The 16531-nt window shown below is 46.2% G+C and overlaps 1 protein-coding gene across 1 annotated transcript in view; it reads right to left on the reverse strand.

The window, feature by feature from the left end:
* LOC139049471 (uncharacterized) overlaps positions 1-16531 on the reverse strand; it is a 288699-nt gene that overhangs the window by 157634 nt on the left and 114534 nt on the right. The gene's annotated exons all lie outside the window — the stretch shown is intronic.

The following is a 16531-nucleotide window of genomic DNA, read 5'->3' on the forward strand; positions in this document are numbered from 1 at the left end:
CCTGCCTTTCCTCTGCATTCTCTCTCAGACATCCGTTTCCACCATGGTGCTTGGCTCGAGCAAATGTTCGACTAATGGTACCAGGAATACGAACAAAGGCCCAACTCTCGTCTCCAGCACTCAAGCAGCTTTCACTGCTCTTGCTGTATGAGACTTACAACGAGCATCATCATCTTTATACTGACGCTTCAACCACGGTGAATGGGTCTGCAGGATCGGTGATCTTTCCTGCAAAACCTTCCACAATTAAGATTCGACTATCTCACCAGACTACATCGACTGCCGCGGAGCTTGCTGCTATTCGTTGTGCACTTCGTGTAATTTCTGAAGAACTACCCAGGAAATGGAGCGTGTTCACTGACTCCAAGGCTGCTCTTCATTGTTTGGTTTCTGCCCTACGCCGAGGACCCCACGAACAACTAGTTATGGACATCAGACTGCTGCTTCACCACCTCGTCGAGCAAGGACACGACATCACGTTGCAGTGGATTCCAAGCCACTGTGGCATAATGGGCAATGAACTTGCCGACGCAGCAGCACGATCTGCACACGAGGAAGGCTTACAAGACTCCATCCCATTCTCCAGAACAGACGCTGCAACGAAAATTCGTGTGCTTGCAAATGAAGCCATCAAAATTTTATGGAACACACCCAGCTTAAAGCATACACGTTTACACCGACTGGACCCATCCCTTCGACTTCGACCCCCGCCTGGACTCTCTCGACTCGAAACAGCCGTACTTTGCCGTCTGTGGCTTGGTGTCGCCTATACAAGATCCTTCGCCTTCCGAGTCGGTATGGATGACAGCGCGGCTTGCAGACACTGCGGCGGCGAAGAGACTATCGAACACGTGCTTTGCCACTGTCCTCGATACAGCGCGCACCGGCTGTCACTAGCGACCACGTTGGCGCGCCTTGACGACAGGCCACTTTCAGAACAGTCAGTTTTGGAATGCCGACGTGACCTGTCGTCGCAGCAAAAGTCGGTCAAGGCTCTGTTGACTTTTCTACGTGACAGTGGCCTATTAGAAAGACTCTAATGACCTCATTTCGTCCCTTCTCATATTTTTTTTCTCATGCTTTCATTTTTGTCACGCTCTTCTTTCCGTCTTTATTTCCCCTTTCCCCTCCCCTAGTGCAGGGTAGCAAACCGGACGTTTTAAGTCTGGTTAACCTCCCTGCCTTCCTTTCATTTGCATCTCTCTTCTCTTAATGCGAACTAGAACATAGGCTATACCCGTTCGCTCTCTGATGCGCACCGCTCTTGTTCTGGCTCTAACGTTACGCGTTATGTTCGCATGGCATGGTTGTACACTATATATATATATATATACAGAGAGAGAGAGAGAGAATATTGTTCATCCTAAGTGATTATGTGCACATAATTAATGTACTTTTATTGTTTGCCTAGAGAGAATTCTCAAAGAATAACTATCGGGTTTTGCGTGCCAGAACGGCGGTTTCATTATGAGGCACGCCGTAGTGGGACACTCCGGATTCATTTCGACCAGCTGGGGCTCTTCAGCGTGCTCCCCAAGGCCCGGAAGACGGGTATGGTATGGTATGGTAAAACTTTATTAATTAAAGTCCTGCAGATCGTGAGTCTTCACGAAGCGGGCCGCTCCCACGTGGGAACCGGAAGGCCGAGCCTCTCGGCCGCATCGTGGGCCTGCTGGACAGCCCAGAGTTGGTCAGCCAGAAGAGGGCTGCGGAGAACCGTCTCCCATCTGGCCGAGCTGTTAGCGATTATAGAGCGTGACCGAGCACACCGCCAGAGCATATGGTCTAACATGGCTATATCTCCACAATCGTGGCAGGTAGCGTTGGTGTAAGTATCCGGATAGATTTTATTTAAGAGCGATGGATTCGGATAGGTATTCGTTTGTAGTAGACGGAGCGTTAATGCTTGAGCTCTATTGAGGCGCGGATGAGGAACAAAGTAGGTTCTACGGCTGAGATAGTAGTGTTTAGTTATCTCGTTGTAGGTGGAGGGCGTGTCCCTGTTCTCTAGTGAGCCGGCTTCCGATTGGTCGAGAGTAGCGCGGTGGGCAAGTTCACGTGCAGCCCCGTGAGCCGACTCATTGAGGTTGGGAGGAGCACCCTTTATCTGACCCTGATGTGCCGGAAACCAATAAATGAAGTGGTGCGTGATTGCCTTGCCCCCAAGAAGTCTGAGGGCCTGTTTGGAAATGGTGCCTTTTTCAAATGCTCTGACTGCAGATCTTGAATCACTATAGATGGCATCCCGTGAGCTATCCAGCAGGGCTAGTGCAATAGCCATTTGTTCAGCTATTTCGGCGTCCCTCGTCCGAACCGAGGCAGCATTGGTGATTCCTTGGCGACCATCAACAGTGACGATGGTGAACGCCTGACGTCCCTTACAAGAAGCGGCATCCACAAAGCTGACCTGTCGCTGATCATTGTGTATTTGCCTAAGGAGGTTGGCCGCCCTTGCCCTCCTTCTACCGCGATTATGATCGGGGTGCATGTTCCTAGGTATTGGCGCGACCGTAATGTTCTCACGAATCGACGCAGGAACGGAAGACGGGTGTTCTTTTTTTTGCAATTCATCCCCATCGAAATGCGGCCGCTGCGGCAGGGATTAGATCCCCCGACGTCGTTAATAGTATAACGCGATAGCCACTGCGCCACCACGCGGGTTTAGTGAGTCGTAAAGCGAGTTGTATATTATATTGCCCTTTCTATTGCGATGCATCTGTTTGGTGATCGAATGCAGTTGAAGGTTGTCACGAAGAGGTACCACGAAGAGGTGTACGAAGAGCTCCAGTTTTAGCATATATATATAGCAGCACACACTGTAAACGGAAAAGCGTATAATCATCACGAAAGGGGTATGCTGAATTCCGGCTGATTTTTATTGTGACATACAAGCTGAGTATATTGAAAAGAACAAAGCAGTAATTGGCGAACAGTCCTAAACACGTGCCATAAATTGTCCAATATTGTTCACGCTTATCCACGGTCAATATTATGTGTTCCCTAGCTTTAAGAAGTGGTCAGCGGTGCGCGAACAAGGTCAGCGTCCATCCGGAAGCGAAGCCTCCTTCCTCTATATATCGCGACTGCACATGAGTGCAGGGTCATCGCAAACTCCAGCTTGGCGGTGCGAGACGTGACTTGGCGAGTCATCATTGTGTGCGTCTGTGCGCTGTGCACGTCTTGGAGATATCCACCGATATTAACGCGACAGCGTTAAGGAGCTCGTGTCGCAGAAAAGCCGGTGTCGTCGGCGTCGGCGTCGGCGGCGTTGGCCGTGAGCGATAAATCCCAGCAGGCACTTCATGAATAAAAAACAACTTGCAAGATGGGCTGGGTGGGAATCGAACCAGAATCTCCGGAGTGCGAGATGGAGACGTTACCACTCAGCCACGAGTTCGATTCTTCAAAGCGGTACAAAAGCGTCTCTAGTGAATGCGGTGTTGCCTTAGAAACGAGCGGTTTCTAAGGCTCAGGCGTGCGTCGCTTGCTCAGGCGCACATTTCGTTGCCGCGCCGAACACTGCGTTGCTCGACGCTCACCGCGTCCGATGCGGGGCGCGTAGTCGCTGCGCCGTAGCCCATTGTCTTACACCCCCTGGCGGGTCGACGGGAACGCTGTCGCGTTCCACTCTTGAAGGCGAAGCTTAAGCATCCTCCAATTTTTTGTTACAGTGTTCCGAATTTGGCGACGCTGAACGTAAGGTGTTGATATATATGTACTGAAACGCATTATGGCGTCACTCTCAAGCGCAATCAGTGACATTTTGTTCCCCGAGAGGACACTGGGCATTTAGGAGAGAGAGATAATTCGACTTCTAAAAATTTGCTTGCTGATACGGAGCAGGAGCGGGAAGGGTGAGCCGTGTGGGTCGACGTGGGATGGGTCGCGTGCAGCCTGTTGCACCCGGGTTCGAATCCATCTTCGTCCTTAGTATACTACTCTCTTTTGCCAGATGCATGCTCGTGCTTTACCGGATGTCACGTGACAGGCAAGAGGCCCTGCGGCACTTGATAAGTGATGAGGCTGTACGATGGTCCGTGTGCAGTAGGCCAGCACGGCCCGCCACCGGCACGTTCATTATTATTATTTTTTTTGAAAACCGAAATACAGAATGAGTGAACAAAGCCAGACAAACAACGAGAAACAGGACTAGATGGGAGCGCCAAGCTTCCAACTGTTTATTCCATGACACATGAGAAATGTGTTTTATACTCGATGAAAAAAAAAAAAAACCTATAACGCAGCTCATTCTACACGTGCCTGCAGACCAAATACAGACCTGAAAATTTATCGCCCCCCCCCCCCCCCCGCAGTCCTTTTCTTCTTCTTCATTTTGTTCGACTTGTTTGCTTCACTCATTCTGAGCTGCGCTAAATAAAAGCCAAAGAAAACAAAGGCTGAGCGTCTCGGAATACCGACTCGGCCGCACTGTAAACCCTCCAGGATCGCCACCGTATCGCCGCGGGGTTCTGGACCGAGGCTATTGCTGTTTGCTCACTGTAGATGACTTTGAGAGACCAGCTGCTGCTGAAGCCATCGCCTTCCCTGTGTTGCTCTAAGAAGCCACTCGAATAGATCGCCAGCTAAACCGAGACGTTGCTTCAAAAAGCGAGAAACCCTCAACAGCTCATCGTGTATTTTAGGGTAATATGCCTTCGCGCGGTACGTCCTAAAAGCGATTGAACCGCATATCAATTTCACCTTGGCTAAATTTATTATATAAATGAGTAGTACAGGTGGGGGCAGAATTCATGTACGCTCGTGTGCACCCAAGGTGGTCAAATTAACCAACAGTTCCACGCTACGGCGTGTACAACAGCCGAATTAAATATTTAGTGAGTATAGTACATATACTAGCAAGAAAATAATTGCAAAGCTACAGGCCTGGTATCTAGCTGCCTTTAAGTATCTCCTAATACTTAAATTGGGTACTTACGTGATACCTAATCCCTAAAAGGGATTGCGTACACCTATTTTAAACGTTCGGCTCCGGTGGCCGCGCCTCATCTCCGAGGTCATGCCGAGAAGCCCCGCGTTCAGGGTCATGCGTCACTTCCGGTAAGAGGTGACGCCCAATACATGGCCCCTTCGACGTGTTTCTGGCTCCGCAATCGCTTCCGACGCAGGCAGTCAGCAAAAGCATGGTCTTCGATATTGACTTTTGTTACCACGAAAGAGCCGTCGCTGTGGCGTGGATTTGGACACCACCTCCAAGTCGCCGCCTTTTTTTCCCCCCAGTATCAGTATCAAAAACGCCAACTTTTGCGAGCTTTTCGCACCTTTTCCGAGCTTTTAGTAAAGATGGCGCACTCAGATGAGGGCGCAGATTCTCTAAGACGAATAGGTCATCTTCAATGTACACCCGTGAGCAAAAGTATACGGACCAGGGATAGCGTGATAAAGCCCATTTTTTTCCTCTGCCTGTGAATACAACTTGGAATTGAAGACTGCTGTCAAAACTTGGCATTGCGAGCTTTCCATTTCGTCAATTTCAGTTTATGCACGTTAATTACAGAAAAATTCAGGTGTTTCGGCGACCCTGTGGTCCGTATACTTTTGCTCATGGGTGCACGTGGCCCAAGGCCTCCACGTTCTGTGCGTTGAGAAGAATACGGGATTACAAGCGAGGTATAAAACGGAAGCGCTGGATGTCGCTAAATTCCACGTGTGCGTGTAGACTGGTGATAAACAGAAGAGTGATGACCTGACTAGCGTGCCAAATGAAAAAAAGAAATAAAGAAAGAAAAAGAGAAAACAGAAATTCTTACAAACACAGGCACCCTGAGCCCTCGGTTTCCTCTGTTTGTGTGTATTCGCTTCAATTCGTCCAGTCGTTCTTCTTGCGCAAAATTTGTACAGTGTGGAACATATCACAATTACACTATATTTGTAGCGCACTCTTTGCAAATCGAACGTTCTTTTTTATTATTCCTCACACAAGTGAAATTCTTCTTTTCGCATGTGTGTTTGCTTCTGTTTCGTTCGGCATGGTATAACTGGCATTTCAAGCTGGCCTTTCCTTATCTTGAAAAAAAAAAAATAAAATCCTCTGTGCCAGGGTTGGAGAAAGTTCGTTCCCCCCATTTTTTCTCATTTGTGTGATAGCTGCGTTGTAGTTTGTCTGTTTTTTGTTATTATATCTTTTGATACAGGGGAACGCTTCTCTTTCGGGCTTTTTTTTGCTTGCTACCACTACATTCCTCACATACCTAATGATATTGTGTCGGGAGTATAAGTAAACGCTCGAAAAAAGAAAACAAATTATGTTACGTAAGTACTTAATGTCGGAGTTTAAACCTTCGTTGCACCATCTTCCATTCGAAGAGTGCGTGTCCAGCTGTTTCGTTCTTGGGGTCATATTTGGAATTTTTTTTTTTCGTTTGCTGTTATACGTAAATATACGGTTTCTCTTTTTTAAGGAAATTTTTCCGTCGTATTTTTCATTCCAAGTCTCACTCCTTGCGGTATCGGTGTCCTGAACCATGCTGACTATTTCTTTTATCGGTTTTTCGTTTTCCTTCTGGCGTGAATCTTTTACATGAGAAAATATTCTTTATCTGCGTCGCTGCTGTTTACTCTATCTTATATGTTGCGATAATTCTTCATTTCTCATATTCTTCATTTTTCAGAGTTGAGAGTTCTTTATTGTGCATAATAATAAGGTTACAAATGGGGATCTTACATACATACAGAGGGAGGTCCCATAGTGAACAGACTGTACAGGGGACCTCCCATTAGAAATGAGTAGGATATGTAAATACAAAGCAGCTATATGCAAACACAAAAAAACACCATATTAAGTTAGTCACTAGCTTACGCTGTAAAAAATTTAATGACACAAGGCATTTATTAATATAATGATAACGATCAAATTGTTATAATGAGTGCAAACATTTACGAAGGTTTGATTTGAATGTGTAAAAATGAGAGAATATCTGAATGTGACACGGTAATGAGTTCCAAAGTAGTGTGGCTGAAAAATTAGTAGTAAACTTACCATAATTAGTTCTAGGTTGTGGTAGTAAATAGCTGTTGGTAGAAGCGAAACGGGTAGACGTGGAATCTGGCTACTGGCTAATTTTGTTATAATTTTCATGAATGTTCTGCCTATGGTCCCTTGGGTTGTTTGGTGTGAAAGTATTGCTGGAGCATGCACAGCGACTATGCTAAATGTCTCGTCCTTGAAAATTGTCTTGAATTACCGCGTTTGATGTTGTTTTAATGACTAGCATACGCGAAATTGTTTCGAAGATCAGCCAGCTTAGTCTTCCCCTGCCTCTCGCTAACTGAGCCAGAATCAGGTTCTGTTGAGTTATTATTATATGTAATACATAAACGAAGATACAGCAAGAGGTCCGACAGCGTGACGCTGTAAAAAACGGGCTTTCCTGTCAGGTAGTACACAAAACAATGAAATTATTAATCAGCACAGGAAAACAAAGAAAGAAAAAAAGAAAGAAAGAAAGAAAGGACACCACATCTAATAATGAATCGTACGACCTAACTTTCACAAAAGAAATAATCCAAAATGATGCGGGTAAGACAACATTGATTAAGCAAAATGCGGATTTTTTATATTGTGCACGAGAAAGTTACGCAACTGAACAAAAAATTGAAGAATTTGAATAGCAACTACTAAGATGTGCCCAGGACGAATAACAATCGAGTAGATATATTTTCGGGGAGAAAAAAAAGGGAATCTGTTATATCTTTGACAAAAATTAGGTATTTGTTAGAATAGAGAAATTAATTTTTAAAAATAGGTAGTGACGAAGATTGCTTACCTCAGTGGTCGGGAGCTGACTCCTGGGTGGGGGGTATTCTGTAAGAGTCCACCTAGTGGACTGTCCATATCGGTCGCTGCTGATTGGATGCAGCTGTACAAGAGAGGAGGAGACGAGCGGCCCTAGCCAATCAGAAGCGGCCGAAATGGACAGTCCACTAGGTGGACTCTTACAGAATGCCTCCCCTGGTGTACACCTTGAATAGGTAATTCCATAGCGTTGGATCAATATAAAGAGCTCGCTGCCTGCTAGATAGCTTCTCGTTAGACATAACGCGGGATCAACAATACCGATGGAAATCAGTCTATCAAAAACAATGCAAAAATCCGAGGACACCTAAGGACTTCTCATGGTTTGTGAATGCGACAGCATTAATGTCTCATTGAACGCCGCTGAGTGGTCCTTCAAGTTATATTAACTCCTCGCGAGCCATCCAGCGCGTTCAGACGCTCTGCGCGTTTTGCATTAGGCCTTATCGAGGCGCAGTTCGAACGCAGGCGAGAGCTTGCGCCGTCGAGGAACGCGAGGATAACACGAGCAACTAGTGAACAGCTTCTGCCCGTGGTGTCGTGTCGCCGTATCTGCGCCGTCGAGGCGCCCTGGTGACGTGGCGTCGTGGCGACTCCCTCTCCCATCGCGCGACACCTGGCGCACTCACGCGGCAGCATGTGTTGCAATTGGCCCGCTGCGCTCAGTCGAGGCGCGCTCGGGACGTTGCGTCGCAGCCAATGAGAATTTAGGTACCGTTTCGGTGCTACAGACGACGCCGGCTTTCTCGCGCAACGGGCCACTTGATGCACACGCGAATGACCAGGCGTTGGGATCCAGCACGGGGCGAACATATTCGCTCGCTATCCGGTCGCGGTGAGTCGGACTTCTAGATTTGTCGCGCGCCCATCGGCCTATTTTGCGGATAGCAACTCGGCTAGCAGGCATTGATCTATGAAAGGTGCAATAAATGCCCTTGTGACTGTTTGCACTACTGTGTTGTCGTTCCTTTGTCCCAAGAGCACGGGAGGAGAACGCCACAGCATCAATAAGCTATATTGTCAAAGGCTTTGATTAGGTCGATGATTACAGCTCCAGAATATCGGCTGTATCGATGGCGTGTTTAATTTCGCCAGTAAAAAAAAAATCTAGTGATAGATCAGTGAAGTAGCCGGTTCAGAAACCGAATTGATTAGGCGACAATATATCAAATTTAGGAAAATACTTACTTAATCGCATTTCAATTCATTTTTCTATTTCCTTACTCGGAAAAGGCAGTATAGGAATTACTCGGTAGATAGACGTGGAGGTTCGGTCCCCTTTCTTATGTATCGGGATTATTTTTGTCTTTTTTAGTTGCTCGGGAGATGTATACTGGTCCTGAGTGTGAAAATAGAACAAATGTAACATTTGATATCATTTTTACATGAGCGGAATGAATTTCATCAACGCCCGCACTGGTTACCTCTAGATTATGGATTATATTAAGAACTTCACTCCTGCCTGTGGAAAAACAAGAGGTAAAACGATTGTGAGCAATGTTGGGATGATCTTTGGAGGGTTACCGCATGACTACATGTACAACTGCAAAGTAATTCATTGAATGCGTTCGCGATGTTTAGCGAGTAAGAAACCGGAGTAATTGATTTCACCAGTGCTCGTGTTGTTAGTTTTTCCTATTCAAAACAGAATCCAGTATCTTCCACCGTTACTTGTCAGATGGGTTACGAGGGGCAGACGGGTAGGTGAGTGAACGATCGGGCCAGAGGGCAAGCCGTGTCGATTATAATACAAGTACAAGAAAAACGCGCATCAGCCTGTGGACTGCGGTAGCTGCAAATGTGTGCTATTGTTTAGCGAGATAAAGATATCAGGCAGACGATGGGATACTGTGGCACGTGAGTTATTGGAGGTTTTCTTTATCAAACAAAGGGCGGGATCGCGTTAATGACACGTCTGTTAGCTTGAGGAAAGGAGAAGCAAGGTTTCTGGAAACATTGAGCTGACACGGTCCTTACGTCTGATACAGGACTGGTGTAAATTTCTTGTTTCGGGCGCCTCCTGTGATCTTTGTGTCGCGCTTGCGCACACCTTGAATTCTCATTTCATCTTTTCCACCTTTCCCGAGGTGCGTCAGTTGTCAGTGAGCACATGGTGTTGTTCTGTAGTGTCCGTGACCCCACCTCCTCTTTTCTTTGCGGTCTCTTAATTTTACTGTACAGCAGATGATTTCATTTTGATTATGTCTATTGCTGCTTTTATTGATTGGCGTGGCGTTCCCATAGGTTTCTGAAGTTTTTCTCCTTTCCTTTTAGCACTGTTTCCTAGATCTCCAGTGACCCTTTTTACGACTAGAAACGAGTGCCTAGTACTTCTCCCATTCCGTAATGTTTGAATTTTGGACCGTAGCTTCTAATTCAAACCATAAAGCAGTTATTTACAGCACCTTTTGGAATGGTTACAATAGTATACATGTAACACTAGAGGCGTCATAGGCTGCCTCAATCTTCAAAGCGGAAAATCCGATTGCCTTAATTCTGCATCGTAATATTTCGAACTTCCGTGGTTTATTTATACAAGCAGAACCATGTGCTTCGGCAATTCATAAAAGACCGCCTCGTACACCAGCCTCATATGGCTTCACTTTATTTTTGATCTCCTCCGATGAATGATATCTTGAATGTGTACTATATTACTAATTAATGGGGTTTCGGCTTTTTGCTGCATGCAGCCGTATGGTCTCATGGCAAGTTTCGCTCAAAAAAGTTTGGCCGAGCAGCTCTGTCAGTTTCGCCAAACAGATCCTTCGTAACTGATCCTCAAGCAACAATTGCTGAACTGAGTTGAACGTTTAGCACTGGAAAGAGAGCGAGGGCCCATGGTTCTTGTTGTGCTTCAAACAACTCAAAGCCTAAATTAGCTTTACTTCAAATTGCCACCGCCTAAATTTAACCGGCGAAGAACCGCCTAATTTTGGAAATCAGTCCAAGAAAGTAACGGCGCTGGCAGAAATTAAACTAGTTTTAGTTCGGTCATAGTGCTCCTGCCCAAAGTTCGTCTGAATAAGCAGAAGAATTCGATACTTTATCATAAGATATTCGTCGTGATCAAATAAGTTATAGCGGACTAAACTCAAGGTAAATGTAGAAATCATAAATAGCCAGCATTGGTTACATGCTTTTTGCATCACGTATAGTAAGATAGCTTAATTGGTTTGTTCTGTCTGATGATCTTGTGTTCGTTCCTTCGTTATTCACGTGAGCTACCACCGCATAATGTAGAACCGCGCATGAAGAACCTGCCCAGCGATCGACTCAGATACATCAGCCGGCATCGTAACTTAGTTTTTCAGAGATATGTTGTTGTTTACGAAACAAGATTTTCCAATCAATGTTGACGAACGAAGGCACAGCAAAAACATATTTGAGAGGATCGTAATAAGTGCAACAGCATAGGGAGCGAGAGCGAACAAACAGAAACGCCGACCGAACTGTAGCAGACGACTTGCGTCATACCTTGCAGCTGACGTCACGCCAGTGACATTTGCAGCACCCCTAAATAATAAATCGTGCATGCAATTCGCAGAACGAGTCGATTCTGTTAGCTGGTGACAATACACACCTCCCAGTCCGGTCGTAATGGAAACGGAGCCAAATGAGTAGGGACTCCAACGCAGGTCTCTCATTTGAGCAACAACAGTGCCGCAAGGTTGGGCTAAATATATTGAAAACTGCTAATCTAAACCACAACCATTCTTGCGTGATATCCAGCCGTTGCATATTTTTTTTACGAGGAGCACGAAGTCTTATTTCAAACTAATGAATGTCGAGGAAAAGACATAGTTTTAATGGTTAATTATCGGGGCAGGATATGTCGCTAACGTTTCTTCGAAGCAGAAATGGCGGCAATAAATTGCCTTCACAGAAGTAACCCGATCTGACAACTGATACACCATACACAGCGAAGCTCTCGCTCTAGCGCGCGCCACGCTACTATCCGCGCAGTCGCAACCGCCCCAAAAATGACTGAACAACGTACCTGAAGACACGGAAATACACAGTCAGTGGTACGATCCCATGGAAGCCATAGCCGAAGCCAGGCGCCACCGGCGTAGGTATCTCTTCACTACGTCCAATCGCTTGGACATTCCGCCACAACCGCCTCTTCCGAGCGATTCTGGCGTTCGCCGAGGACATCGCTTTAGCCGATTGCCTCTGAGCCCCCTCCCTACGCCTACGGTGGTTCGACCGCTGCTGCTCCTTCCCTGTTTCTTCCACCACTCTTTTCTACCTCTTCCCCCCTTGTGCAGCGCGGTTGAGGTGTCCTCATCTGAGAGACAGTTATCGCGCTGCACTTTACCCCATGTTTTTTTCCTTCCCAAACAAGAATTTCTCTCTTCCCTCCCCTCCCAGGCTGCTACTAGTTGGCAGCGGGTTCTGCTCCGGCAGGTACAGACTGGCACCCTCCTTACTCCCTTCCTCGTGCAGCATTTTCGCAGGAAGGAAGACCCTCGCTGCCTGGAATGTTCGCGTGCGGGTACCTGCAGCCCCTGCAACACCAGGACGGATTTCGAACACTTAATCTGGGACTGCCCAATGTATTCTGGACCTAGGCAAAAGGACCCTTACTTCGCTCCCAACGGAGTGGTGACCAGCCTCCCTACAGACATGGGTGCTACCGAGACCCTGCAGTGCTGCGACCGCCAACGATCTCTGGCGGTCACTGTACGAATTCCTGGATGACCCTGAGGCTCCAGCCACTGGGACCAGGCTTCTTCATCTCGAGCATACCAGCGAAAGCATCGGACACCATGACGTGGATAATTAAGTCCCCCGTATCAATGTTTCCCTAACCTTCTCACTACCACCACTTCCCAAGCCAACTGACCGCAACCCTTTAAGAGCGACAATGTGAATAAAGACGTGTAAACAACAACAACTCGCACCCTTCGTAAATACCACTCTAACTAGGCGTCTGATTTCGAGCGCAGTCGTTGCTGGCTGCTCAAATGGGAGCATTATTGCGTTAGCAGTCGAGGTGTCAAAGTGGACGGACGCCTGGAGTGTTCATCTGCGACTTCTGCGTGAACGTATTTCGCTGTACTTCTTTGAATCTCTTGTAAATACGGAATATAGTCTCGTGTGTGAAACGTTTTGAATATCCGGCACAGCCCCACGTTCCCTTGCTCTTCCACAAGGAAAGGAGATACCACATCTTCGGACCGCCAGTCGCTGCAGTATTTACACTTCAACGTAACACGAGTGAATATCAGAAAGAAAATGTAGTGACCCGTAGGTACGCATACAATAGTACCGTGTATTTATTAGCAGCGAGAAGTTGGAGTGGCATTCGTTCAAGAGTGACGTGACGGCCAGGAAGACGCTCGCGCCGGCTCGCTCGGCTGCCGCGCATGCGCACTCGAGCGCTTCGTGCATGCTCGCCAGCCGTACTCACTGAAGGATATTTTGGCTGCCTTTCTGCTGTCATACCTAATTTCAGTTTTATTTTTGAAACCGCGTGAAAGGTAAAAAAAAAATGAGTATTGGAATTCCAAGCTATGTATGAATGAATTCCAAGCTATGTAAGTTGAAATGCTCTACTAGTTTTTCAATGCAGAGGTGCGTCGTATCTGTTCATCAGTTTTGTGTAAAAAAATCTCTCTAAATTCAACACGCAAAATTTGTATGATGCTTGGCTCAAGACGTATCTCACCCTTATTACTTTCTTATGACAGGGACCGCATTTTACACCGAAACGCAATCTTGGTATTTGGTACCAACGTTATCAAGCGGTGTGTTAGAAGCTCTGCGATGCCTTTAATAAGATTCGTATTACTCTGGTAAGTTCGAGTAAAATGTGGACACTGTATTCGATTGCGTAAAATGAAAAGTTAGGCACGCATTTTCTATGAAAGAACTTGCTAAATTTCCGGACTCCTCTACTACGGCTTGCGTCATAACCAGAAAGTGGTTTTGGCACGTAAGACCCCCCCCTTTTTTTTGAAGAACTTGCTACTACTTTGACCGTTCTCCTGAACAGGCACCCAGAAAAAGCATTGTTCGTGGTTGTTAAGACAACTTCGCGTCACTAATACCATAAACGAAACCGCACGAAAGGACAGTCTCGTGGTTAAGCTCTAGAGCCAAGCCGTTGCAAAGGATGATGGAATGTTTTATAGGGGCATATGCAGTAGCCTACATGGTATCAAATGTGGCCATCGCCTCCGGCGATGAAAGCATTCGACTGTCGTTATGACGAGACAACCATTGTCCCCGAAACAGATCCGTTCGTTGTAACTTACAATCGAAACCATGAAGCAGTTCTTTACAGCGCCATTTGGAATGCTCGCAGTATACTTGGGACACTAGAATCATCGCTTTGGATGGCCTTAATATTGAAAGAGGGCATTCAAAATATACCTTTGTTATGCATCATAACGCCTCGAACTCCGTGGTTTAACCATACAAAGTGAGAACTGTTCGCTCCGACAGCCCTTAAAAGACCGCCTCGTACACCCGTCTCACAAGCCTTATACGAATTCAGTTCCGTTTTCACCTCCTCCAGTGAATTATATCTTTGATGTGTACCATACTACTAATAAGTGAGGCTCCGGCGTCTTGATGGCGGCAGCCTTGCGGTCTAAATACATATTTCGCTCAAAAAGTTTTGCCGAGTAGCTGTGTCAGTTTCGTCGAATAGATCCCTCATAACTGTTCCGCAATATACGAGCACGTGTAAATTGCTGAACTAGCTGAATTGAACGTGTAGGAATACAACGGGAGCATGCGCTCATGCCATTTGGTATGCTGCGACCATCTGCAAACCTCAATTAGCCTAACTTCAAATAGCCGTTGCTTAAAATTAACTGGCGTAGAACGACCTAATTTTGAAAATCAGTTCGAAAAGGAGATGACGCTGGCAGAATTTAAGTTAGTGTTAGTTCGGTCCTATTGCTACTCCCGAAAGCTTGTTTGAATAAGTACGAAAATTCGATATTGTACCATGCACCACTCATCGGGAACAAATAAGTTCTAGTGGGTTACAGTCAAGGTACATGTTGCAAGTATAAATAGTCAGCGTTTGTTACACGCCTTTCGCAACACGGCAAGTATGGTCGCTTAATTCGATTGTTCTACGCCAAGATGTTTCGTTGTTTCCTTTGTTGTTCACGTGAACTAATGTAATTCACGTGGCAGAATGTAGAAGCGTGCATGAATAACCGGCGCAGCGCAGGACTCGGATTCATCGGCCGGCATTGTAACTCAATTTTTGAGAAATATATCGCTCTCTAGGAGACAAGCCTTTTCAATAAATTTTGCCGAGCAGCATGACGAACGAAGACATCGTAAAAAAAAAAACATATTTGAGAGGATCGTTATAAGTGCACTAGCAAACAGAAACAGCGACTGAAGTTTACGCAGATGACATGCACGATTCCTTGTCCTGACGTCACGCCGATGGCACTCGCAGCGCCCCTATAAGCTGTTCTCGGAATTAATAGGTGCATGAAATTAATCACACTTGATATGAACAAAGCGGGGGGGGATGTCATTGCAAAAGAGTCAGTTGCGTTTGCTAATGACAGTGACGTCAAAGCTTATGCTCAATTGTCAAATATTCGCTACTGCTGACGAAGCCAAATTTAGAAGGACTGCAGCGCAGGCCTCTCATTTCAGCAACAACAGTGGCACATCGTTTTTTTTATATATATATTCCAAAACTGGTAATCTAAGCCACAAACATTCTTAGGTGATAGGATGCCATTAGAGATTTTTTTACAGAAAGCACAAAGCCTCATTTCAAACTAATGAGCATCCAAGAAGGAGACGTAGATTTAATGGTTAATTATTTAAGCTGTATGCTGCTAATGGTTCATCGAAGCAGTAGGGGCGGCTACAGATTTGCGGCGCATATGTATGCGAATCTGACAACTCATAGACAAAAGACTGCGAAGCTCGCGCACCCTTCGGAAGTACCACCGTAACTAGGGGTCTGTTTGCCAGTGAGGTCGCTGCTGGTTGTTGAAATGGGAACCTTATTATTGCGTTAGCAATAGTGCAGTCAAAGTGAAACAAAAGTGTGTGTGTGGGAAGTCTGCGAAGCCAGCCACGTGGTAAAGGTAGAAGCAGGTCTCATTGCATTTCTTCTCCTTCTTCTTCCATCATCATCATCATCATCATCATCATCATCATCATCATCATCATCATCATCATCATCATCATCACCACCACCATCATCATCATCATCATCATCATCATCAGTAGAAGCAGCTCCTTTTTATGTGCGCAGCAGAACGAAGGCCTCTGCCAGCGTTCCGCAAATTCCCCTGTTTTCCGCTCGCTGATTCCAACTTGCGCCTGCAAATTTGCTAATTTCGTCAACCCACCTAATTTTCTGCCATCCTCCAGTGCGCTTCCCTTCTCTTGGGACCCACTCTAATGGTCCATTGGTAATCTGCCCTACGCATTACATAGCCTTGCACAGCTCCATTTTTGTCTTCTCCTAATGCCAACTAGAATATCGGCTATTTCCGTTTGCTCTCTGATCCACACCGCTCGCCTTCTGTCTCTTAACGTTAAGTTTTCCATTCCGTCGCCCTGGGCGCGGTCTTGAACTTTTCGAACTTCGTTTACCTCAAAGTTTCTACCCCATATATTAGCGCCGATGTAATGCAATAATTGTACAGATTTCTTATATATTGCGCATACCTCTGCGGTCGCCACTTCAACATCGTCACCGACCATCGTGCTCTGTGTTGG

The sequence above is a fragment of the Dermacentor albipictus genome, chromosome 9, assembly GCF_038994185.2.
Source record: "Dermacentor albipictus isolate Rhodes 1998 colony chromosome 9, USDA_Dalb.pri_finalv2, whole genome shotgun sequence".
Taxonomy (NCBI): Eukaryota; Metazoa; Arthropoda; class Arachnida; order Ixodida; family Ixodidae; genus Dermacentor; species Dermacentor albipictus.